The sequence below is a fragment of the Hyla sarda genome, chromosome 5 (genome assembly GCF_029499605.1).
Source record: "Hyla sarda isolate aHylSar1 chromosome 5, aHylSar1.hap1, whole genome shotgun sequence".
NCBI classification, from domain to species: domain Eukaryota; kingdom Metazoa; phylum Chordata; class Amphibia; order Anura; family Hylidae; genus Hyla; species Hyla sarda.
Window position 1 is genome coordinate 353281065 of NC_079193.1, and position 25358 is coordinate 353306422.

General features: G+C 43.6%; 1 protein-coding gene and 1 long non-coding RNA gene across 2 annotated transcripts in view; one reads left to right on the top strand and one right to left on the bottom strand.

Moving 5' to 3' along the window:
* The window catches only part of SAMD12 (sterile alpha motif domain containing 12), a 639318-nt gene that overhangs the window by 109178 nt on the left and 504782 nt on the right, over positions 1-25358 (bottom strand). The window lies entirely within an intron of this gene.
* LOC130274376 (uncharacterized) lies at positions 1637-15036 on the top strand. The gene is made up of 3 exons (XR_008844347.1): positions 1637-1880; positions 12207-12379; positions 14110-15036. It is a non-coding gene; the product is annotated as an uncharacterized LOC130274376 (long non-coding RNA).

The window sequence follows — 25358 nt, forward strand, 5'->3', positions numbered from 1 at the left end:
GCTCCAGGAAGTTAAACAGATTTGTAAATTACTTACTTCTATTAAAAAATCTTAATCCTTCCAATAATTATCAGCTGCTGAAGTTGAGTTGTTCTATTCTGTCTGACAACAGTGCTCTCTGCTGACACCTCTGCCTGTCTCGGGAACTGCACAGAATAGGAGATGTTTGCTATGGGGATTTGCTTCTACTCTGGACAGTTTCCAAGACAGGTGTCATCAGAGAGCACTTCGACAGAAAACAACAACTCAACTTCAGCAGCTCATAAGTACTGAAAGGATTAAGATTTACAAAGATTTACAAAGTTATTTACAAATCTGTTTATCTTTCTGGATAACCCCTTTAAAGCCCCTTTCTTCCCCATTCTGATGCTTAGTTTAAACTTCAGCAAGTTGTCTTGACCACGTCTGCATGCCTAATTGCTACCATGCGATTGGCTGATTAGCTATTTGTGTTAGCAAGCAATTGTACCCAATAAAGTCATCGGGGAGAGTACAATATGGTGCAAAGAAATAGATATCAAACATAACTTAATGACGTAAGAATGCACAGAAAGCTTTATAGTATAGATCAGTGCTTCCCAACCAGGAGTGCCTCCAGCTGGTGCAAAACTACAACTCCCAGCATGCCCGGACAGCCAATGGCTGTCCGGGCATGCTGGGAGTTGTAGTTTTGCAACAGCTGGAGGCACCCTTGGTTGGGAAACACTGACCTACACTATATACTACTATATAGTCCAACATGCTGGGAGTTGTGGTTTTGCAACAGCTGGAGGCACCCCTCGGGAAATACTGACCTATACTATATACTACTATGTAGTCCAACATGCTGGGAGTTGTAGTTTTGCAACAGCTGGAGGGACCCCTGGTTCAAAAACACTGACCTATACTATATACTACTATATAGTCCAACATGCTGGGAGTTGTGGTTTTGCAGCAGCTGGAGGCACCCCTCGTTGGGAAATACTGACCTAAACTATATACTACTATGTAGTCCAACATGCTGGGAGTTGTAGTTTTGCAACAGCTGGAGGGACCCCTGGTTCAAAAACACTGACCTGTACTATATACTACTATATAGTCCAACATGCTGGGAGTTGTGGTTTTGCAACAGCTGGAGGCACCCCTCGTTGGGAAATACTGACCTATACTATATACTACTATGTAGTCCAACATGCTGGGAGTTGTAGTTTTGCAACAGCTGGAGGGACCTCTGGTTCAAAAACACTGACCTTTACTATATACTACTATATAGTCCAACATGCTGGGAGTTGTGGTTTTGCAACAGCTGGAGGCACCCCTCGTTGGGAAATACTGACCTAAACTATATACTACTATATAGTCCAACATGTTGGGAGTTGTAGTTTTCATTTGGGGCAGCTGCTGATCCACAGGCTGTATCAAGGCATGCTGGGAGTTGTAGTTTTGAAACAGCTGGAGGCACCCTGGTTGGAAAGCACTGGTATAGATTGCTCGGTACCAAGGATACAAGGCTGTATCAAAACCGCCGTTCACAGTAATACAGATTTATAGCAATAAGAACATTCTATTTCAATCAGTCCTGGCCTCACTACATTTTTCTTCAATTTTCAGGAAGAAATTGGCAATATCAACTATTTTTCCCCTCCCCCAACAAAATTAAGAGCATTGGAGCCCTGGGTGGAAAGAAGGAAGAAATTAATAGTGCAGAGGAGAGAGGGAGTGCGCGGTGACTGGAACACATGCCCCCAAGCCTTACTGAAAACATTATTAGTTACATGTCAGAAAGGCTGATTTTAAGAGAGGAGACGTTTTCCAATGAGAGCTTCATCATTTATTAACCATAATACAAACCATATTTATAAAGCTGAATGAATAGACATGCACGGCACAGATGGCTGCAGGTAAGGCCCCGTTCACACTACATAATTACTCCTTTTTCGAAGTTCAGTCAGAAAATCGGCAGTAAAATGGCAGTTACAAAATCCTATTCGGCCGTTAGAAAATCCCATTATAGTCTATGGTGTGGTGTCCCGGTACCGTATAGTATACCGTACCTTGTATGGTGGTCCCCAAAGCCAGAGTTACTCCGTTCCGGTAGGGTCCTCCTGGTGGGATAGCCCCTAGTCACCTCTTCCTTGTTTGATTTTGTGATGTTTGTATGTATATTTAATTGTGTATTTAATTGTGTATATAGTGTCGCAGGACCTTAAGTCATGTGACTAATATTAATTCTCTTAGGGTATGTTAAAGGACCTTCCTAGGTCACATGGGTGGACACATGCTTAGACCATAATTCCTTGTGTAAAGTGAATGACAGATGGTATGGACCAATGAGATCAAGGCCAGCCCCTGCCCATATAAGGGAGCTGCCAGCCAATCCTCGCTCTCTTGGGTTCGGGACTAGCAGAGAGGAGAGATCCGTGCAACTTTCACAGACAAGACCAGGCCGAAGCCTGATAATACTAAACCATGAGTTATATAATACAACTCCCCGCTAAAGTCTGCATGACTGCTGGACCTAAACTCAATCCCCTAAATCCAGCAGAACAGCGCATATAAATCTCCTGAGCTTAAAACTCACAAGGTCCCAACCAACTGTCAGGATCCTAATAGACTCTTCTTGTACAAAGACTGTTCCTGTTTAATTCTGCATAAAACCTGCAGTAAAAGTTCCGACAGTTTTCTGAAACCTCCGGTTGTGGACAATCATTTATTATTCCTCCCTATCGCTCTTGGGATGGGTGGCGATAGGACCAGTATATACAGAGGAGCCCTCACCCTGGCGTCACGACAGTTAAAGGGTAGCTCCCACCATCCTATTTTTTTTTTCTGTCCCTGCCTATCTATCCCTAACCCCCTCCCTGCTTTTAATTTTTATTTTTACTATATTAAAAATGCTTTTGGTCTGACTGGTAGTGTGCTCACTACCAGGCAGACTTCCCCAGCAGGCACCACGTCACTGATGCCTGCTGGGGGGGGACTTCCGCCCTTAGTTCATCTACACAGGGTGCCTCCAGCTGTTTCATCACTACAACTCCCAGCTTGCCCTGACATATATTGGCTGTCAGGGCATGCTGGGAGTTGTAGTATTGAAACAGCTGGAGGCACCCTGTGTAGATAAACTATTAGTTACATGCGGCGCTAGCCCGTCCCCTCCGTCTTCCTCCCCCCCGCGCCATACCCCGTTCCCTCCATCACAACACCCCCCCACATTACACTTACTGCAGAGTCCGGCAATGGGCGTACAGGGACAGCGGCGGCGACGAGGCGGAGGCGGCAACGAGGCGGAGGCGGCGATGTGCGGGAGGAGTGGCCTCCCAGCCAGTGGCCGGGGAGCCAATGAGCTCACTCCCTGCCTGTCTGATTGACAGGCAGGGGGCGAGCGCAGGCTGAATGAAAAAGGACCGATGCCTGGCCGCATCGGTCCTTTTTTCAGGCGTGACGTCACGCCAGGCTGCAGCCGGCCACTAGGAGGGAGACCCCCTAGTGGCCGCTTTTCAAATGTAAATTAAACTATTTTAATAAAAATAAAAAAAATAATAAAAGTATATTAGAGATATGTAGAGTACTACAACATATCAAAAAATTAAGTTGGTGACAGTGCCCATTTAAGGGTTAAACCAACACCCTTTCATCACTGCACAGCTACCCCCCATAAACCCTATACCCCCACAAGCTTACCACAATGGGATTTTCATGAACTATTTCTCCCGTTATTATCTTCCGTCACATAATAACAGCCCTTATTAATAACAGGCTATAACGGGTTAAAATGGCTATTGGAAAAATCCCATAGACTATAATGGGATTTTCTAACGGCCGTATAGGATTGTGTAACTGCCGTTTTACTGACGATTTTCTGACGGAACTTAGAAAACGGAGTAATTATGTAGTGTGAACGGGGCCTTACATAAAAAAGGGATGCGAGGGTGGGCCTGGCAAGAGAGACGCCGGCAAAGACACACGGATTAGGAAATCTCGGCAGACGGGTGGTCTAAATACCGGGTGTGCAGCATTGATGAATAGAGGGGGAGATTTATCAAAACCTGGGCAAAGGAAAAGCTGCCCAGTTGCCCATAGCAACCAATCAGATCGCTTCTTTCATTTTGCAGAGGCCTTGTTAAAAGTGAAAGAAGTGATCTGATTGGTTGCTATGGGCAACTCAGCAAATTCTCCCCTGGACGGGTTTTGATAAATCTCCCCCAGAACGTACAGATTCTGCAGAATGAGACAATTATCCTAAGGCAATATAGGTCTACTCCAGTGTTTCCCAACCAGGGCGCCTCCAGCTGTTGCAAAACTACAACTCCCAGCATGCCCGGACAGCCAACGGCTGTCCGGGCATACTGGGAGTTGTAGTTTTGAAACAGCTGGAGGCACCCTGGTTGGGAAACACTGGTATAGATTGCTTGGTACCAAGGATACAAGGCTGTATCAAGACCGCCATTCACAGTAATACAGATTTATAGCAATAAGAACATTCTATTTCAATCAGTCCTGGCCCCGCTACATTTTTCTTCAATTTTCAGGAAGAAATTGGCAATATCAACTATCCCCCCCCCCCCCCCCCCCCTAACAAGCATTCCTTTCAATTCTACGAGGCCAAGAAATAAATAATCTGGACCACAATGCTTCCTGACTCGAATTGAATCCTGGGCCTTAAAGGGGTACTCTGGTGGAAATCCTTTTTATAAAAAAATTTTTCCATATCAACTGGTGCCAGAAAGATAAACAGATTTGTAAATTACTTCTATTAAAAAATCTTAAAGGGGTTCTCCACCATAAGGAGATTTTAGTATGTACCTGGCAGACAGTAATGGACATGCTTAGGAAGGATCTGCGCTTGTCTTGGGGCTAAATGGCTATGTTGCGAGATTACCATAACACTGTGGCTAGCTTTTTGGGAACTGGTATTTCCTGTTTGACTTTTCTTTTTTTGACTCCAAATCCCAGAATTCCATCTTCCTCCCTCCCACACATCAGCCACCCCACCCATTGAAACATAAATGAGCTGCATCCATTCAAAAGATCTGTGGTTTTCAATCAGGGTGCCTAGAGCTGTTGCATTAGTTGTAGATTGATCTCTCTCCCACCAAGTGATCGCTCCACCCATTGAAGCAGACAGGCTCCCTGTCATCAGCTGACTAGTGAGTCAGGTTTCGGCCGCTTTGCAACCTGGGAAAAATCTGAGACAACAGTAATTTTGGATGCTGTTAAAAATAAATATTGGGGTGAAAATCACAGAAGTGTAAGAAAACCGTCACACACAGGTACAGACACTATATTATGAACTACACTAACTTTACATACAAAAATCATGGAATACCCCTTTAATCCTTCCAGTACTTATCACCTTCTGTATGCTCCACAGGAAGATGAGTTGTTCTTTTCAGTCTGAACACAATGCTCTTTGCTGACATCTCTGTCCATGTCAGGAACTGTCCATAGTAGGAGAGGTTTGCTATGGGGATTTGCTCCTACTTTGGACAGTTCCTGACATGGACAGAGGTGTCAGCAGAGAGCACTGTGGTCAGACTGAAAAGAACAACTTAAATTCCTCTGGAGTATACAGCAGCTGATAAGTACTGGAAGGGTTAAGATTTTTAAAAGAAGTAATTTATAAATCTGTTTAATTTTCTTGCACCAGTTGATATTAAAAAAATCATTCTCCACCTGAGTACCCCTTTAAAGAAGCACTCTGGGAATTGTATTATAATTTTTTTGCTTATACCATGCAGCATAGGCTGTTATTAGACAACAATGGTTCTTGCGGGGCCCTGCGATTACCTGTTTTAGATGATGTCACAGGCATGAGATTTCAGAGAGAGTGAGGTGTGGAACCCAGTGATGACCTGGTGATCTAATTACTTGGAGAGACTCTAGTAGCTAAGATTTATAAGTGGATTGGTGTCAGGTCACACTTTGTGCAGTTTTTATGCATTTTCTTATTCAATGTGTTTATTTATTTATTTTTAGAAATATTGTCATGAGACGAAAGTTATCTGACCAATAATAACAATTGAGGCAGTTTATGAAGATTTGAAGTCTTCAGGCTATGTTCACATGTTGCATTTTTTGTGCGTTTTTGTACCTTTTTTAAAGCATTTTGACCATGTCGTTGCTGTGATTTTCCCAAATTTCTGTAAAATATGCATTTTTCTAGTTTGTGCAATAGCTGTAAAATAGTGCCATCTTGCTGGAATTTCATAAAATTCATATAAAAATGGCAACAATGTAAAGTGTGAATACAGACTTGGGAAAAGTGTATAACCACTATTTATTCTGATTCCATAAAGTTAGCAGCAGCAATATACAAATAGAGCTATAGGAGAGGGGTCTAACTACTACATATGCTGATCCCATAGAGATTTTAGCAGCAGTATACCAATAGAGCTGAAGGGGAAGTGTGTAACTACTATATATTCTGATCAACTAGAAATAGCAGCAGCAGTATATAGATAGAGCTCGGAGGAGAAATGTATAGCTACTAAATACCATGATCCCATAGAGATAAAAGCAGCAATATGCAGATAGAACTGGACAGCAGGTATATAACTACTATATTATCCTGATCCCATAAAGATAGCAGTAGCAGTATACAGATAGAGCTGGGAGGGGAGGTGCCTGTGAGGTAGCAGGAGCGATCTATTAGGTGATGATGTCATCCTGTACTTTACAGGAAGTCAGCTCACCTGGGATTGACCACTTCCTCTGACACATTTAAGGGGTACTCAGCCCCTAGACATCATATCCCCTATCCAAAGGATAGGGTATAAGATGTCTGTTCTCGGGTGTCCCGCCACTGGGACCCCTCGTGATCTCCCTGCAGCACCCGACATTTGTTTGGAATGCCGGCTGCGGTGCCGGAGGCTTGTGATGTCATGGCTACGCCCCTCGTGATGTCACGCCAAGCCCCCTAAATGCATGTCTATGGGAAGGGGCGTGTCGGCCGTCACGAGCCTCTGGCACCACATCACTAGACATCCGGCACGGAGCAAAGTTTGACTGGTTTGCCGCAGCAGAGATCGCGGGACCCCCCACGATCAGACATCGTATCCCCTATCTTTTGGATAGGGGATAAGATGTCTAGGGGCGGAGTACAGATTTAAGCTCTGTGATTTTCTGTGGGTCAGACACGTGATCACATTTGCTGTACATATTACTGGCACTCCCATAGAAGTGAATGGTTGATATGTTGTCTGCAGTTCCAGGATGCACATAGAGCTGAGACCCGTTAATTATAAAATAAAATAAAAATAATATATAATATCATATAATACCTGTAAGAACTTACAGGGTTAACCTTCTTTGAGCTTTGGCTTGGCCTAGTTGCTTGGCTACACCTTAGACAATCTGGGCTGTGAGCAGTTACCAGGCTGAGCCTGCACCTGTGGGCTTAGGCTGCATTCACACTTCGGTTTTACATTACGGGTGCCGGATACAGCAGGGGGAGGGGCAAATTGGGCTCTCCCATACCCCAGCCGGACCAGCGCTGAACTCTATTTACTTTAATGAGCTGACCGGAGTCAAGTGGTGACTCCGGTTGGCTCAGTTTTGACCTGTATGCGGTTTCCTGAGCGGACCTAAAACCGTAGTATACTACGGTTTTAGTTCTCATCACAAAACCGCATACGAGGCAAAAATGAGCCAACCGGAGTCACCGTTTGACTCCGGTCGGCTCATTAAAGTAAATGGAGTTCAGCGCAGGTCTGGCTGGGGTACGGGAGAGCCCGGTTTGCCACTCCCCCAGCCAGATCCGGCACCCGTAATGTAAAAACGAAGTGTGAATGCAGCCTTAGCTATTTAAGTCCAGCTGTCTCTTTGTCTAGTTGCCAGTGAAAGAACTTGCTTCAAGTAACCAACGTTGTTTGTCTCAGATTTTTTATATTGATCTCGGCTATGCTTTTGACCTTTCTTCTGCTTTTGTGTATCAGTACCTCACTAATCTCCTGTTGCTGACTCGGCTAATTTTGACTCTGATTTGACTGTGTGTTTAGTTTTATTTCTGTTAGTTTTGTGTGCCTCCAGCTGTTTCCCAACACCTATTGCATTTTATTGTTTTACATTTGACTGTCCCTGCATGTATTATAGGAAGGGACCGTCTTCGTGGTTCTGGACCCGTTGTTTAGGACGGGTATGCAAGTAGTCAGAGACAGAGAGTGTGTGCAAGTTTAGGGCTGCAGTCTATCCCTGCCCAACGGGACAAATCCAATATCCTTATGTTTTCTTTTTTTAAATCAGAAATTTTTATTAAACATTTTGCAGTTTACAAACAAACGACGAAACAAAACCATAAACCCCATCTCCCCACCCCCACCCACACAGAGCACCCACCCCCACTCCCAAGTACCGTGTCACACCCTCATCGAAGAACAAAGTATAAAACTTCAAAATACAAAAATAGTGCAGTATCTGTCCATAAGTTGCATATACTTGATACAATTAGAACAGAAGAGGAGGAAAAAGAAAAAGGGGAGGGAAAAAGTGTTGGAGAGGCCACCACAGTAGCAAAAGGAGGGTCGCCACCCTCAAGAGTCCGCACAAATCGCGGAGAAGCATATTTAGAGAAGGTAACAAGAGAGCAGAAAGAGGGCTCCAAATAGAAACACAAAAAGGGTCGCACAGCAGGATGATATAATAGCGCACCAGACATACACAGGACCACAAGACATGCAAAACAAAAATGACACAGAAAAGACAACACAGAACAGAGATAGGCAGATTATCTCGCTCCCACTAACAAGACTTCAACAGGGGTTCTCCTTAAATATATGGAAGGCAGACCCGGAGGGTCAATCCAGGGCCCCCAAATAAGCTCAAATTTATATATGGCTTTCCGTTTAAGATATACACCCTTCTCCAACCAAATAATATGGTTCAATTTACGGTAGTAATAAGCTCTGAAACGGTAGGTGGAGAGGCTTGCAGCCAATGTTGTGCAATCAACTTGCGAGCCTGATAGAGGATCCGACTAGTACCAATGTATAATGTATCCTCATCCAAACCATCTATATGCCCCAAAATACACGACAAGGCAGACAAAGGAAAGGGACAACCAAATACTCTCCCGAGCATTGTCCCACACCAGATTCCAAATTGGAATAAAGAAGCACAGTCCCACATCATATGAAGTAAATGGGCATCAGACATGGAGCACCTGGGACAACAGGAATCCGGGCGTACCCCAATTCTATGTAAAAATGCTGGGGTGCGATACACCCGATGGAGATCTTTATGTTTTCTAAAGGTAGAAATCAGGAAGATTGTGAAGATGCCGACCAACACATGACTTTGTGAGTAACATTTTGTAAGAACAAAAAAAAAACAACAACAAAGCCCAATGCATATAAAATCCTGTTTTAAGTTATAAGTGTGACCCATGCAGAGTCTGAGATGCACAACACCTCATAAACATAAAAGTCCCAGCTGTGAAGAGTTCATACATATGTCTATATCTGCATGTCACATCTTTACTATATCATCAAAAAAACCTTAGAATTCAGAAACATCTGTGATCCAGATATTAGGAAATAATGTCCTAGGTGCAGGGGGTGATCACATTCTGCTCACATTTTTACATCTTTAGTAGAAAGGAAGTCCACAAGGGTGGTGATCACAAACTGTTTGTAATTGGTAAAAGAGGTGAGAAGATAAAGACAATTCCTGGTAACAACCCCTGTGGTCAGTGGAGGCTGTACAGGGAAAGAGAGGACAGTAGCAGGTTGTTATTAATAAGAGGGGTGATAACATCAAGAAAATTGTCAGTATCACCCCCTGTGGTCACTGGAGGCTGTTCCGGGAGAGAAAGGAAAGAGAGGGTTGAAAACATGAAGAAAATTCATAATCAACGCCAGTAGCCCTGATTGGTTGATCGGTGACCAATCAGGGCTCACGGTGGGGAATATGAAGTTACAGTGCAGAGATCTTATAATCCTCATCAAGATTAGGAACGCAGTGGGTCTCAAGAGTGAGACCTGGTGTGGTCAGTCCCTCAGCCCCTATACTACTACTCCCAACATGGAAAAGACTCTGTTCCATGATGGGACTAGTAGTACAAGCGCTACCACAATGTCACCACAGCCGCTCGCAGACTCAGCACTGGGGTACCAGTACACCCATCATGGAACAGAGTCTGTTATATGATGGGAGTACCACAACATTGAGGGACGTTTCCTTCACATCCCCCGACTGCAGTCCTGGGCGGCTGTGGAGTAAGTTTCAAAAATAGCACAGAACTGTGCACCAACTTGATACATCTAATTGTGCATATTTTGTATTGGAGGTCAATGAAGACGGTTTGCTATACGGTTGTATACAATTTATAAATAGAAAACCATACACGGCAACCATATAGCGAAAACATGATGTGAATGCCCCCTTACGTATGTCCATATGTCCACCAAGTTCAACCAAGGAGACGAAGGGAAGGAATATGGTAAATGAAGGGGAGGGAAGGTGATTTTATATTTTAGAAAAAGAATGTTGGAGCTCTAAGTCTATAGATATTTGGATAGTAAAATAATTTATTTATCATACAATACATATAACATAAATGTACAGGTGGTTCACAGGGCCCCTGTGAAGCCATCTCATAAAATTGCCACCATGAAATAAAATACACGGTATTACTATCAATAGTTCTGTTAACTCAGTTAATATTACTTGTTGTACTGTGCGCTAATGTATAAATTGGTAAAAAGTTTATAATTTATCTGCATATAGCTTGTGTATCAATGGCTAGGACATCCATAAAATGGTATTGTAGTTCCACAATTAAATGTGCCAATGATTGTCCCAATAACTGTGCACTTGTGAAACTGTCCACAGATCTCTCACTTTATATTCCGGCACCGCTATGTAATGAGATTAATCACAGAAATGTCAATGTTGGTATCCAAAGCGGTGTGGCAGACCAGACTATGCATTCATTTACATAGCATATAATGTTGTATACCTCACCCTCCGGGGGATGTCAGAATTGGTGCAGCGCGCCTCTTACCTCACCGGGGGGTCCGAGCTCCCGTAGCAGGGGACTTGCAGATCGTGAATACTGGTATAACTAAGCTGGCTGGCGGGACTCGCGCTCTCAGTAACTTCTCAGCAAGTGGAGGAATAACAATGTGGTATGCTCGTTCTTCACTGGTCACCTTGGACTTGGGTCCTTGTGGATGTAGGGTGCATACTAGCGCTCGAGTCGCTCAGAGGACAGAGCGTGAATGGAATGATTGATAGTAATAGATTTAGAAGTTCACTTGGTTGTAGCGGATTGTTCTTTGGCTGTAACTGGTAATAGCCAAGTATCCTGGTGGCATGCAGTGCTATACTGGACGCGTTTCGGAACCAGCCTTAGGTTCCTTCTTCAGCAGTGGTTATCTTAACCACTGCTGAAGAAGGAACCTAAGGCTGGTTCCGAAACGCCTCCAGTATGATACTGCATGCCACCAGGATACTTAGCTATTACCAGTTACAGTCAAAGAACAATCAGGAAGCCCTGGAGTGGGGAGCATCAGAAGGGAGGGGCACATAACAGGGGGAAACTGGGCTTGACGGTTAGGCATAAGGGGTCTGTCATGTGACAGGGGGAGGAGTTAGTCAGCGGGTTTAAGAGGGAGGGGGCTAGGAAGGGGCGTCAGTTGGCACGAGGCCAGAGAAGTTCCCGCCCGCCCTAATTGTAGGTTTTGCTTGTCACGGCAGCAGTAGTGGGAGAGCGATTTGGAGGCATGAGTGAAAATTATGGTGGTTTGAGAAGGTGTTTTTGGAAGTAAGCCTGGGGATGGTACTCAGCCTGGTGACTAAATCTCTGTGGGCATGGACCCCGGGGAGAGGTTTGGGCTTCTGAAATGGTGTCACTGGGTCTGGTGCCTTATGGCTAGAGGCAAAAGTAGGAGGCTCACTGCATTGCATGGTGTCAAAGAGAGGACATTGCCTCCAGATTCTTCTTTCAAGTGAAAAACTGTCATAATTGGGTTATGTAATTACAGTTGTATGATGTTCATACAAGTTGATGCTATTACAATGTTTAAATTGTTATGTGTTAATAAATATGGGCTGCTGTGGCCTTTTGTACCACTAACCTTGTGTATGTCATTAATTGGGTGGAAGATCTGTTGGGGGGTGGTCAAAAGGGAAGCACCTAGAATATCCCCTAGTCATGCTACAACCAATTGAACTTCTAAATCTATTGCTATCAATCATTCCATTAACCCTCTGTCCTCTGTCATCTGTAGTATGCGCCCTACATCCACGAGGACTCAAGTCCAAGTTGACCAGTGAAGAACGAGCATACCACATTGTTATTCCTCCGCTTGCTAAGAAGTTACTGAGAGCGCAAGTTCCTCCAGCTGCACTGAGTTATACCAGTACGCAAGTCCCCTGCTACGGGAGCCCGGACCCCGTTGAGGTAAGAGGTGCGCTGCACCAATTCTGACATTCCCCGGAGGGTGAGGTATACAACATTATATGCTTTGTAAATGAATGCATAGTCTGGTCTGCCACACCGCTTTGAATACCAACATTGACATTTCTGTGATTACATAGCGGTGCCGGAATATAAAGTGAGAGATCTGTGGACAGTTTTACAAGTGCACAGTTATTGGGACAATCGTTGGCACATTTAATTGTGGAACTAAAATACCATTTTATGGATGTCCTAGCCATTTATATAGAATCTATATACGGATAAATTATATTGGAACATTTTACCAATTTATACATTAGTGGACAGTACAACAAGTTATATTAACTTGATTAACAGAACTATTGGTAGTAATACCGTGTATTTTATTTCATTGTGGCCATTTTATGAGGTGGCTTCATAAGGGCCCTGTGAACCACCTGTACATTTATGTTATTTATATTGTATGATAAATCAATTATTTTACTATCCAAATACCGGTATCTATAGACTTTGAGCTCCAACATTCTTTTCCTATTTTTTTGTAATTCTTTACAAGGTGGGTATAGGTGTTGGGTTGGATTGCTTAGTCTAGTTAGTGCCATTTAGAGATAATTCAGCCATTCCGCTTTTTTCTGATTTTATATTTTTACATGAGCATTAAAGGACATCTGCAGCGTGATTAACACTTATCCCCTATCCACAGGATAGGGGATAAGTGTTTGATCGCAGGGGGTCCGACCGCTGGGACCCCCTGTGATCTTCTGTACGGGGCTGCGGCTGTCCCGTGCAGGGGGCGTGCCTGCCGCAGCATGATGTTGCAGCCGGCACGCCTCCTCCATACATCTCTATGGGAGAGGCGGGGAGGCAGCTTTCGTGCCTCCCCGCCTCCCCCATAGAACTGCATGGGGACAGGTAGGAGACGGGGCGTCACTGTCGACCTCTAGGTCGACGCTACACGCCTTAGCGCTCACCATGAGCGCTAATGGTGGCGCCCCGTTAGGGAGATCTCCGGGGGTCCCAGGGTCGGACCCCCGCAATCAAACACTTATCCCCTATCCTGGTGATAGGGGATAAGTGTCATACCGGTGCAGTTGTCCTTTATTTAATTAATCAAAGTAGTGAGAAAAGAGGATGGCACTCACCCAGGATAGTAGCTTCAAAAGTCCTTTATTGTAAGAACACAGTGGCGGTGTCAGACAGGTGAAAGGGCAGGCACGCCCTAGGCGTGCCTGCCCTTTCACCTGTCTGACACCGCCACCGTGTTCTTATAATAAAGGACTTTTGAAGCTACTATCCTGGGTGAGTGCCGTCCTCTTTTCTCACTACTTTGATTATTGGACATACTTGCTTCTTTTGGACTGAACACCATATGGGTGAGTTGTTGCTTCTGATATCCACCTGACAGTCTTGCAATTGCCGCATATACAGCAGTGCCGGTTCCTGTATCTATAGTCCGTATTAATTAATTAATGTTCTCCTCAAAGTGGTGGTTTTAAATTAATTGATTTTTTAAAGATACACAGGAGAATTTCTCAGCTACCGTAAATACACCAGTGTTTTGGCATCAAGAAGTGAAACTTCTTGTGTATGCCCCATTTTGAGCTAAAATGTTTTGACTCTTTACAATTTTACCCAGGGTTTAGAGGAAAGGTTGGGTTGGGTTTATTTATTATCGAGAGAATAAAAGCTTTGACATCATTATATGTCTGACTGCTCCATTTTCCATCATGCAGGATAAGAGTTGGGAGTGAAGGGCATCTATTGAAGATGAAAGTGAAGACGACGCAGAACACATGCATGGCATGATGGAAAGTGGTGCGAGATATAATATTAGTACAATATTATAAATGGCAAATAAGCTCCATCAAACGTCAACTGTGAAATAGAATTTTAATGCATTTCATGGTCCATTTATCGAGCTCACCCTGCTGAGAAAAAGAGCATTGTTAGAAAACGGCATCAAGATCCATGAACAGAACTTTAGCAGAGATGCATTTGGAACCCTATCCCCAATTTATCTGGGAAAGAGGTAAAGACATCATAAAATATATGAAGTAGATAAGACACTATGTTAAGTCTATTGTTGTACATTAAGTTCAGGGTATTTTAAATTAACAGAGTGGGGGATGTCCTCTGTTCAGGACCCACATTCCTACCTAGAATGTCTATCAGACTGGAGGTTGTACATATTATGGATATTACATGAATAGCCCATTTGTTCCAATAAATGTTACGTAGTACTTAATATTTCCTCTGGGGGTGCTGCAGGGAAAATGAACCCTTGCCTAGTTTCCAAATACATTTCAGCTGCTTTCTGGGGGCACCAGCAGTGGACACCCTGTGATGTACTTATTATTAGGGAACCTTTATAGCAAAATGGGATTGTTCACAGCATAAAACCCCATTTGAAGGTGAAGGGGGTGGGGTTTAAAGGTATATTTCCAATGGATGTTTCCAATGTGGTGAGACGAAGCCATTCCTTAGGCACAGGAATTACTCCACTGCCCATTTACAAGAAGATACGCCTAACGAACATCTATAGCATGGTCCATTGAGTTTTTGGGTGACTACCTCACTGGACCCCTCTGTACATCAGTTATCCTATGGATCGGCCTATCTTGTAATAACCCCTTATATTGATCACACAGCAATGTTGTCATCTGCCCTATGTTTTTGAAGGTCTCATTCTTATGTTTTTGAGATGTTTATGGGAACATGTGTGTAGACATTTCCAAATAAATTATAAATATATAGAGCCTTTTTACTGTAATGTATATATTGATTATTATTATTTTTTTTTTTTTTTTTTTGGGGGGGGGGAGGGGATTATAAATGGATTAAAGTGTTTGGATTAATATTTTACAAGTACCAACATGAATTACTTCAGAAGAACAGATTTACAATCTACAATCCCTTCCCTTTGAAGTCTTACGGGGGTCATAATGTAAGAATGTTGGATTAAGACAAAAGAAGCAATACATTAATTTATTTATTTAGTTAGTTCATTCATTCACTTATTTATTTATTTTTAAAGGGGTATTCCATTAAAAAACTTTTTTTATATATCAACTGGCTCCAAGAAGTTAAACAGATTTGTAAATTACTTCTATAAAAAATGTTTTAATCCTTCCAATAATTATCATCTGTTGAAGTTGAGTTGTTCTCTTCTGTCTGGCAACAGTGCTCTCTGCTGACACCTCTGCTTGTCTCAGGAACTGCACAGAGAACAAGGGGGATTTGCTTCTACTCTGGACAGTTCCTGTTCAGAGAGCACTTAGACAGAAATGAACAACTCAACTTCATCAGCTCATAAATGCTGGAAGGATTAAGATTTTTTTAATCGCTAGATGTCGTATATCTGGATTTTTCCAAAGCATTTGATACGGTGCCACATAAAAGGTTGGTGCATAAAATGAGAAGGTTTGGGCTGGGAGAGAATGTGTGCAAGTGGGTAAGTAACTGGCTCAATGATAGGAAACAGAGGGTGGTTATTAATGGTACTTATTTTGATTGGGTGACTGTTACTAGTGGGGTACCACAGGGGTCCGTCTTGGGTCATGTCCTATTTAATATATTCATTAATGACCTTGCAGAGGGGTTGAATAGTAAAGTAACAATCTTTGCAGATGACACTAAACTCTGTAAAGCAGTAAACACAATAGAGGACAGTGCACTGTTACAAATGGATCTGGAAAGGTTGGAGGTTTGGGCTGGGAAGTGGCAGATGAGGTTCAACACTGATAAATGTAAGGTAATGCACATGGGGAGGAAAAATCTGGGCTGGGATTATGTATTAAATGGGATGACTGACATGGAAAAGGACTTAGGAGTCTTAGTTAACAGTAAATTTAGCTGTAGTGACCAGTGTTGGGCAGCTGCTGCCAAGGCAAATAACATCATGGGGGGCATCAATAGGGGCATAGATGCCAACGACAAGGAAATAATTCTACCGCTGTACAAATCACTAGTCAAACCACACATAGAATACTGTGTACAGTACTGGGCACCAGTGTACAAGAAAGATATAGTGGATCTGGAGAGGGATCAAAGATGAGCAACCAGAGTAATACGGGGAATGGGAGAACTACAGTACCCAGAAACATTATCAGAATTAGGGTTATTCAGTTTAGAAAAATGAAGGCTTAGGGGAGACCTAATAACTATGTATAAATATATCAGGGGACAGTACAGAGATCTCTCCCATGATCTATTTATACCCAGGACTGTATCTATAACAAGGGGGCATCCTCTACGTCTAGAGGAAAGAAGGTTTCTACACCAGCACAGACGGGGGTTCTTTACTGTAAGAGCAGTGAGACTGGGGAATTCTCTCCCGGAGGAGGTGGTCATGGGGAACTCTGTAATAGAGTTCAAAAAGGGTCTGGATGCATTTTTGGAGAATAATAACATTGCTGGTTATGTATATTAGATTTATAGGGACAGAACGTTGATCCAGGGATTTATTCTGATGCCATATTTGGAGTCGGGAAGGAATTTTTACCTCTAGCATGAGAGTTTTTTGCCTTCCTCTGGATCAACTCAACTCAATAGGGACTTATTAGGGTTATAGGTTGAACTTGATGGACTCTGGTCTTTTTTCCACCTCATGAACTATGTTACTATGTTACTTACTATGTTACAAATCTGTTTAACTTTCTCGAGCAAGTTGACATATATATATATATATATATATATATATATATATATATATATATATATAAAGTTTTTTCCTGGATAACCCCTTTAATAAAGGTTTAGTGCAATATTAGTTTCACTAAGGTGTTCTGAGTTGCAGAAACGTTGAAATTGATAGAGATGTCATATTTTAGCCTATATAATTATGTATATATCAGAGGTATGTGGGAATAAGGGGTCAAGGACATAATATAACCCCGGTGTTGTTGAACAATGTTACTCATCAGTTTTCACAGAATCCCACATTCCAATGTTCTACTTTTCATCACTTTGCACATGAAGTGTTCCAAGTACTGGAAAAATATATGTCATAGAAACATGTCAAAAGTTTTCATCGGTGAGACCTCCCACAATCACTAAAAGAAACAGGGAGAAACGCATAATTGAACACTCTTTCTCTCTATTGTCCATTTATAAACAAAAAGTCTAAAAAATATAGTGTGGAACTAGCCAAAAAATCTGTACCAAAGTCCATTGCAAAATAGCAGATCTGACCATGGAGGCCACACCTGGGCATAAGATGTCTGATCGTGGGGTCCCATGGCTGGAAAGTTATTCTCAGAACATTGGGTTTGGATGTCCGTGGCCGCTGCTGGGATAGGGGTTAAGATGTCTAGGGGGGGACTACCCCCTTTTAAGGCAGTGTTTTCCAAACAGGGTGTTGCAAAACTACAACTCTCAGCATAACTTACCAAAATAATTTGGCTTTATTAAAATCTGAATTTTTTGGGATTCATTTAAGGCAAACTAACTACAGGAGCAGGGACTCCTGTCAAAGGCAGGAGTCTCTGCTCCTGTACACCAAGCAGTGAAGCCCATGTTCTATGCCAGTAGTCTACAAACTGTGGACCTCAGCTGCAAAACTACAACTGCTAGCATGCCCAGACAGCCATTGGCAAGGAGCTGTAGTTTTGCAACAGTGGAAGGCACTGTAGTTGGGAAACACTGCCTTAGGGTCTATTCACACGGGTGGAATTTCCACTCATCCGCCCCTATTGTTTCCGCTTGTGTGGATTTTGTGCTGAATTAGTGCGGAAACCAAGCAGAAATTCTGCAGAAGTGTGAATGGGAGTTGGGACTCCCATAGAAGTGTATTTTATTCCAAATCTGAATTTTTGGGGGATTCATTTTAGGCCACTTGAGTATAGAAGCAGGGACTCCTGTCAAAGGTAGGAGTCCCTGCTCCCTGCTCCTGTATTGAAAGCAGTAAAGCCTACACTCTATGCCAGTTGTCTCCAAACTGTGGACCTCAGCTGTTGCAAAACTACATCTCCCAGCATGCTGGAAGTTGTAGTTTTGCAACAGTATCTTAAAGGATCTGAGACCAGATACTGCAGGATACCTTCAGAGGTTTCGTCAAGTTCAGGCCTTAATGGGCAAAGCTGTATATAATATACACTAGGAACACTTAAACAACACAATGTAACTCCAAGTCAATGACACTTCTGTGAAATCACACTGTCCACTCAGGAAGAACACTGATTGACTATCAATTTCACATGCTGTTGTGCAAATGTAACAGACAACAGGTGGAAATTATAGGCAATTAGCAAGACACCCCCAATAGAGAAGTGGTTCTGCAGGTGTAGACCACAGACCACTTCTCAGTTTCTATGCTTCCTGGCTGATGTTTTGGTCACTTTTGAATGCTGGCAGTGCTTTCACTCTAGTGGTAGCATGAGACAGAGACTTCAACCCACACAAGTGGCTCAGGTAGTGCAGCTCATCCAGGATGGCACATCAATGCGAGCTGTGGAAAGAAGGTTTGCTGTGTCTGTCAGCGTAGTGTCCAGAGCATGGGGGCGCTACCACGAGACAGGCCAGTACATCAGGAGACGTGGAGGAGGCCGTAGGAGGGCAACAACCCAGCAGCAGGACCGCTACCTCCGCCTTTGTGCAAGGAGGAGCAGGAGGAGAACTGCCAGAGCCCTGCAAAATGACCTCCAGCAGGCCACAAATGTACACGTGTCCACTCAAACGGTCAGAAACAGACTCCATGAGGGTGGTATGAGGGCCCGACATCCACAGGTGAGGGTTGTACTTACAGCCCAACACTGTGCAGGACATTTGGCATTTGCCAGAGAACACCAAGATTGGCAAATTCGCCACTGGTGCCCTGGGCTCTTCACAGATGAAAGCAGGTTCACACAGAGTCTGGAGACACCGTGGAGAACATTCTGCTGCCTGCAACATCCTCCAGCATGACAGGTTTGGCAGTGGGTCAGTCATGGTGTGGGGTGGCATTTCTTTGGGGGGCCACTCAGCCCTCCATGTGCTTGCCAGAGGTAGCCTGACATCCATTAGGTACCGAGATGAGATCCTCAGACCCCTTTTGAGACCATTTGCTGGTGTAGTTGGCCCTGGGCTTATGTAAAGACGAAAGTATTTCATACGACTAGGATGTGTTATTTTAGTGTTCCCTTTATTTTTTTGAGCACAGTGTATATATATATATATATATATATATATATATATATATATATATAGTGGAATTTTAACAAGAATGTACATTACACACACGTCAATCAGAAGAACGAACTAAATATGGACAAATGATGTGTCATATGGGCTGTTTACTCCTTATCAGGTCTCAGCATTCCTATATTATATTTTATATTTCTTGCATGAAATGCAATGTGATAAGAGACGAGGAGTGATCCGACCCGTGTCAGGCCCAGCGCTTCAGATGGGTGTCAGTGGATTGGAATTCTATAGGAATGTGTGGCGGTATTTGCAGAATGTATGGAGGGGAAGGTTAGCACAGACTTGCACTCTCTGTCATCATTACATGGAACCAACAGGAACTGTCTATATATTCCATGTCTCTGGAGTGTAGCATTTCCTGACAGAACAGCTGCCTCCATGAGAACTGATGAGAAGCAGGAGACTGGACTCTACAGGCCTCTGGTGACCATCCACTGGCCAAACCATACGTCAGCTTATTAGATGGAACTCATTGGACTTGTCATACAAGGCCTAAATACGTTTGTATGGCGACCACGTGTGGAACATCTCATAGCAGATGATGTAGCCTCAAATAATAATCTTAAAGGTGTACTCCACCGACAAAAATCTTATCCCCTATCCAAAGGATAGGGGATAAGATGTTTGATCGTGGGGGTCCTCGCTTCTGGGGAATCGCGGCATCCCAGTCATCCATGCACAGAGCGAACTACGGTCCATGCTGGATGACTGTGTGTTGCTGTATTCTCCTGTTTATGTATATTTAGCCCAGCAGCGTGCACCTGTATGCCGGGTCCATGCAGTAGTTTGGTATCAGTATGTGCTGGCCAACTTATCCTAGATAGATAGATAGATAGATATGAGATAGATAGATAGATAGATATGAGATAGATAGATGGATAGATATGAGATAGATAGATAGATAGATATGAGATAGATGGATAGATATGATATGAGATAGATATAAAATAGATAGATATAAGATGAAAGATAGATAGAAATATAAATGGCTGCAAATGAGCATGGCCCTCTCCACAAATATATGGATGTATGGAGAGATAGGGACACCATTAGGGCCCATTCACACTACGGAATCTCCTCCTGTAGAGATTCTGCAGAACAAGCCAGCGCTAGCACCACTCCAAAATGCCGTAATGCATTTCTGAGCGGATTCCACGTGGAAAATACCAAGTGTAGATTGGGCTTTTAGACTACAAAAGAAAAACATACTAATATGCGGCCACCCCGATTGTAAAAAGTGGGACACATCACAGGCCTCTCTATATGAGGTATACAGTGGTCCCTCAACATACGATGGTAATTCATTCCAAACGAGCCATCGTTTGTCGAATCCATCGTATGTTGAGGGATTCGTGCAATGTAAAGTATAGGAAGCTGTACTTACCTGTCCCCGCCGCTCCGGACCGCGTCCGGCCGCTCCCGATGGTGTCCCCGCTGCTCCCGATGGTGACCCCGGGCCTCCGCTGGGCTCTCCTGGTCTTCTCCGGTCCTCCGCTGTCTTCCGCAAGGCCTTACTGGGCCTGCGTAGCGACCACATTACGCCGGCAGCAGCTTAAGCATTTTGCGCTGCCGGATAGCACTTAATGCGATGGCCCCGACATAAAAAAGCATCGTATATCAATGCTGACATCGACATGCGATGGTCTCTGAGAGGCCATCGTATGTCGATTTGATCATATGTCGGGGCCATCGTATGTCAGGGGGGGGGGTCACTGTACTGTACATTGGGAGATTTTTATAGCAGATGGAGTCCATTATGGTTATGTACAGTAAACAGGTCCTTATAGAGGAAATTAGAGATGAGCGAACTTACAGTAAATTCGATTCGTCACAAACTTCTCGGCTCGGCAGTTGATGACTTATCCTGCGTAAATTAGTTCAGCCTTCAGGTGCTCCGGTGGGCTGGAAAAGGTGGATACATTCCTAGGAAAGAGTCTCCTAGGACTGTATCCACCTTTTCCAGCCCACGGGAGCACCTGAAAGCTGAACTAATTTACGCAGGAAAAGTCATCAACTGCCAAGCCGAGAGGTTCGTGACGAATCGAATTTACTGTAAGTTCGCTCATCTCTAGAGGAAATGCACATTTACAGAAATTAGGCAAACAGACCTTAAACAGGCATACAACATTTCAGGCAGTACCATAGCTCAGTGTTTCCCAACCAGGGTGCCTCCAGCTGTTGCAGAACTACAACTCCCAGCATGTCCGGACAGCCTTTGGCTGTCCGGACATGCTGGGAGTTGTAGTTTTGCAACAGCTGGAGGCACCCTGGTTGGGAAATGCTGCTATAGGTAATACATCGAACATTTGTCTATGGATATGTCTATGTATATGGGAGTTGTAGTTTTGCAACAGCTGGAGGCACCCCGGTTGGGAAATGCTGCTATAGGTAATACATCGAACATTTGTCTATGTATATGTCTATGCAGAGATTATCATTTTGTTCTAGTTAAAGTAAAAAAAAAAATAAAAAAAACTTTCAAAACTTCTAAAAAAATTATTTCTTTTTTTCAGTGTTTACATCTGAAAAGCTTCTCAGTCTGGAGAATATCAGCGTCATTTATAATTTTCTGTCCAGATTTAGATTAAGAGTCCAGTGCCAAAATACTCCTATTCTTCCTCTGGCAACAGACACATTTATCATAATAATTACATGTAAGTGCTGTTATGTTTCTCATTTTCAGCAAATTATCACAGTTTGTTGCTCAGATTGGCAGCGGAACAATCTTCATCGCTTTCTGATTTGAATAAACTACTGATGATGAAACCATCCTGCGCCTTCCGTGTCCTTAAAGGGAGACTGACAGACGGTTCACCCGCACTACGCTCAATACACAGGGTCATAGCGCGAGTGAATGGGATCACAATCACTTACCCGGATCCGCGGCGGTCCAGTTCCGCCAAATCTGGAAATTGCCAGCTTTGCACAATGGAGGCGGGACCTGGCTTACCCAGCTTCCCTGCCTCCGCCCCCTTTGCACAAATATGCCCACTAACATCGAGCTCACATGACTAATAATGAGTAGTGATGAGCGGCAGGGGCCATATTCAAATTTGCAATATTTCGTGAATATATGGACAAATATTCGTCCTATGTTCGCGAAATTTGTATATTCGCTGTTCGTTTTTTTTTATCCATGCGAAAATTCGTAATGAAATTCGCATAGTGCGCATGCGCAATTATATCTTTCACCTTAAGGAAGGGAGGGATCAGAGTCCAGTCTGGAAGTGTGGATATGCGCATAAATGTGCATAAAAATGTACATAAAAAAACCCAAATATTCGTCATTACGAATATATATCACGATATTCTAAATATTCTCGAAATCGAAAAGTGCCGATATTCACGGTAAAAATTAGCATTTCGAATATTAGCGCTCAACACTAATAATGAGGTGGGCGTGCATATTGGTGCAGAGGAAAGAGAAAGACAAAGAAGGAGCGCTCCATGGTGTAATACCGCCAAATCAATGTAAGACACTAGGTGGAAAATAGCGCTTACCAAAACAAGTTGCGCATGGGCCAGCACAACTTGGGTGAGAGTATGTGACAGTGGTCCACTGCTGCCGTTCCACCAGCGTAGCCATGCAAAACAAAAACCTGAAGGACCAGACAGGGTAGAAGCAGTAAAACATTTATTCCCAGTATGCAACGCGTTTCGCGCATGTGCGCTTCATCAGGCACATGCGCGAAAAGCGTTGCATACTGGGAATACATTTTTACTGCTTCTACCCTGTCTGGTCCTTCAGCGCCTTAACTCCACGTTCCTTGGAGGTTTTTGTTTTGCAGAGGAAAGAGAGGCAGGGAAGCTGTGTAAGCTGGGTATCTCCAGAACCGGAATGCAGATCCAAGTAAGTGATACCTCATTGTAATCCGGTTAACTTGCACTATAATCCTGGGTATCGGGTTTGGTGTGGTCAGTTTCTCTTTAATGAAAAGTAGTCACATATGGTCGAGTGAAAAAACACAGTCATGAAAATTTTCTACAGAGCATTGTTCCATAAACTATCATTGTAGACGACAGGAATAATCATATCTATATAGGTATGAATGTACAGTGACCCCCTGACCTACGATGGCCCCGACATACGATCATTTCAACATACGATGGCCTCTCAGAGACCATTGCATGTTGAAGGCAGCATCAACATACGATGCTTTTGTGTGTCGGGGCCATCACATAAACGGCTATCCGGCAGTACAGACTGCTTCAGCTGCTGCCGGATAGCCATTTACGGTGCCCCGTAAGCTCCGGTGATGGTTACTTGCCTGTCCGTGGTGCTCCAGGACGTTATCTTCGGGATCCCCTGCATTGCCATCGCCCTCCATCGTCGTCATCATGTCGCCGCGCACAGTGTCCCGTCATCCAATAGGCGTCCGTAGTGATGTAATGGCGGCGATAAGGAATGGCGATCCCAGGCAACAGAGACGTTCCGGAGCGGCGGGGACACCCCGGGGACGCGGCGATAGCGATGGACGGCGACATCCAGGGCAGCGGTGACGGCGGGGAGAGGTGAGTATAACGACCTATATTTAACATTGCACGGATCCCTCAACATATGATGGTTTCAACATACGATGGTTCATTTGGAACGGATTACCATCGTATGTTGAGCGACCACTGTACTTGTTTAGCGCGCAGTCTCTGTCATCCATACTGTAGAAGATGATCGTGGAGTGGAGAAGCTCCAATATGAATGAAGGTCCAAGAGCTGGATGGTCATTGTGTCCTTCTCTGTTGCAAAGGATAGGACAAATTCTAGGGCCTCCTGTCTGAGGATTCGATGAACCACCTCGGAGGTCAGGTTTCCTCTTTGCTATAGGACCCCCCTCTGGTCTATATCCTGGGGGCAATAATGGTTTCTTCCTCTGCTACATCCATTTTTCTCAGTAGAACAATCTAGCGGAAATAAAATGCTCCTGTTGAGATGGTCATTAGATTATGTGGAAGAGAATCCCTGGGGCAGGATGCAGACATCTGACAGGAATCTATGGAGTCTCTTCAGTGGATCATAGATTTTTTCCCCTATCTGACAAATGTTTGCAATTAGGGATACACAAGAATGGATATTTCCTATCATCCTCAGGAAAAATCAATTACAATATGGGAAATATTGTATATTTGCAACCCCCCACATGCATGAGTGGAGACCTGGCACGTTCATGCATTAAACAGATAGATTACGGATTTCAATGGGAATTGTGTAATGCTTTACTTCCCCTGTGGTGGCGCTGCAGGGCAATCAAACACTTGCTGGGTTTCCTGCCGATTGCCAATGAGTTGCTAATTGAGACAGTTCATTGCAATTAGTAGCTCATTGCCAGGGGCCTAAATACATCCGATCCTTCCTGTGTTTACAAAGGTTTCTCTAATATGGTTCTGATTTGTGAATATCCAATACATGTTCATATACGGATTCTAGTACATACAGCTATTTTCATTTCAGCACCTCAACACCTGCTAAATGCAGAACTGGGTTTCGATTATAGCAATTACCTTTACTTTGTCTGAATAGGGGCTCCCAATACTCAGAAACCACCAGGACTTACAGTAGAGCCGAATTGTATGCCGAACAGACAGTCCCAAGAAAAAAAGAATACAAACATGAATCAATACAAGAATAACAACTCAACAATAGATGACTGGAATGGGAATGAAGAAAAAAATGATGGAACAAATGAATTAAAGGGGTTATCCAGGAAAACTTTTTTTTATATATCAACTGGCTCCAGAAAGTTAACCCCTTAACGACGCAGGACGTATATTTACGTCCTGCGCCGGCTCCCGCTATATGAAGCGGAAT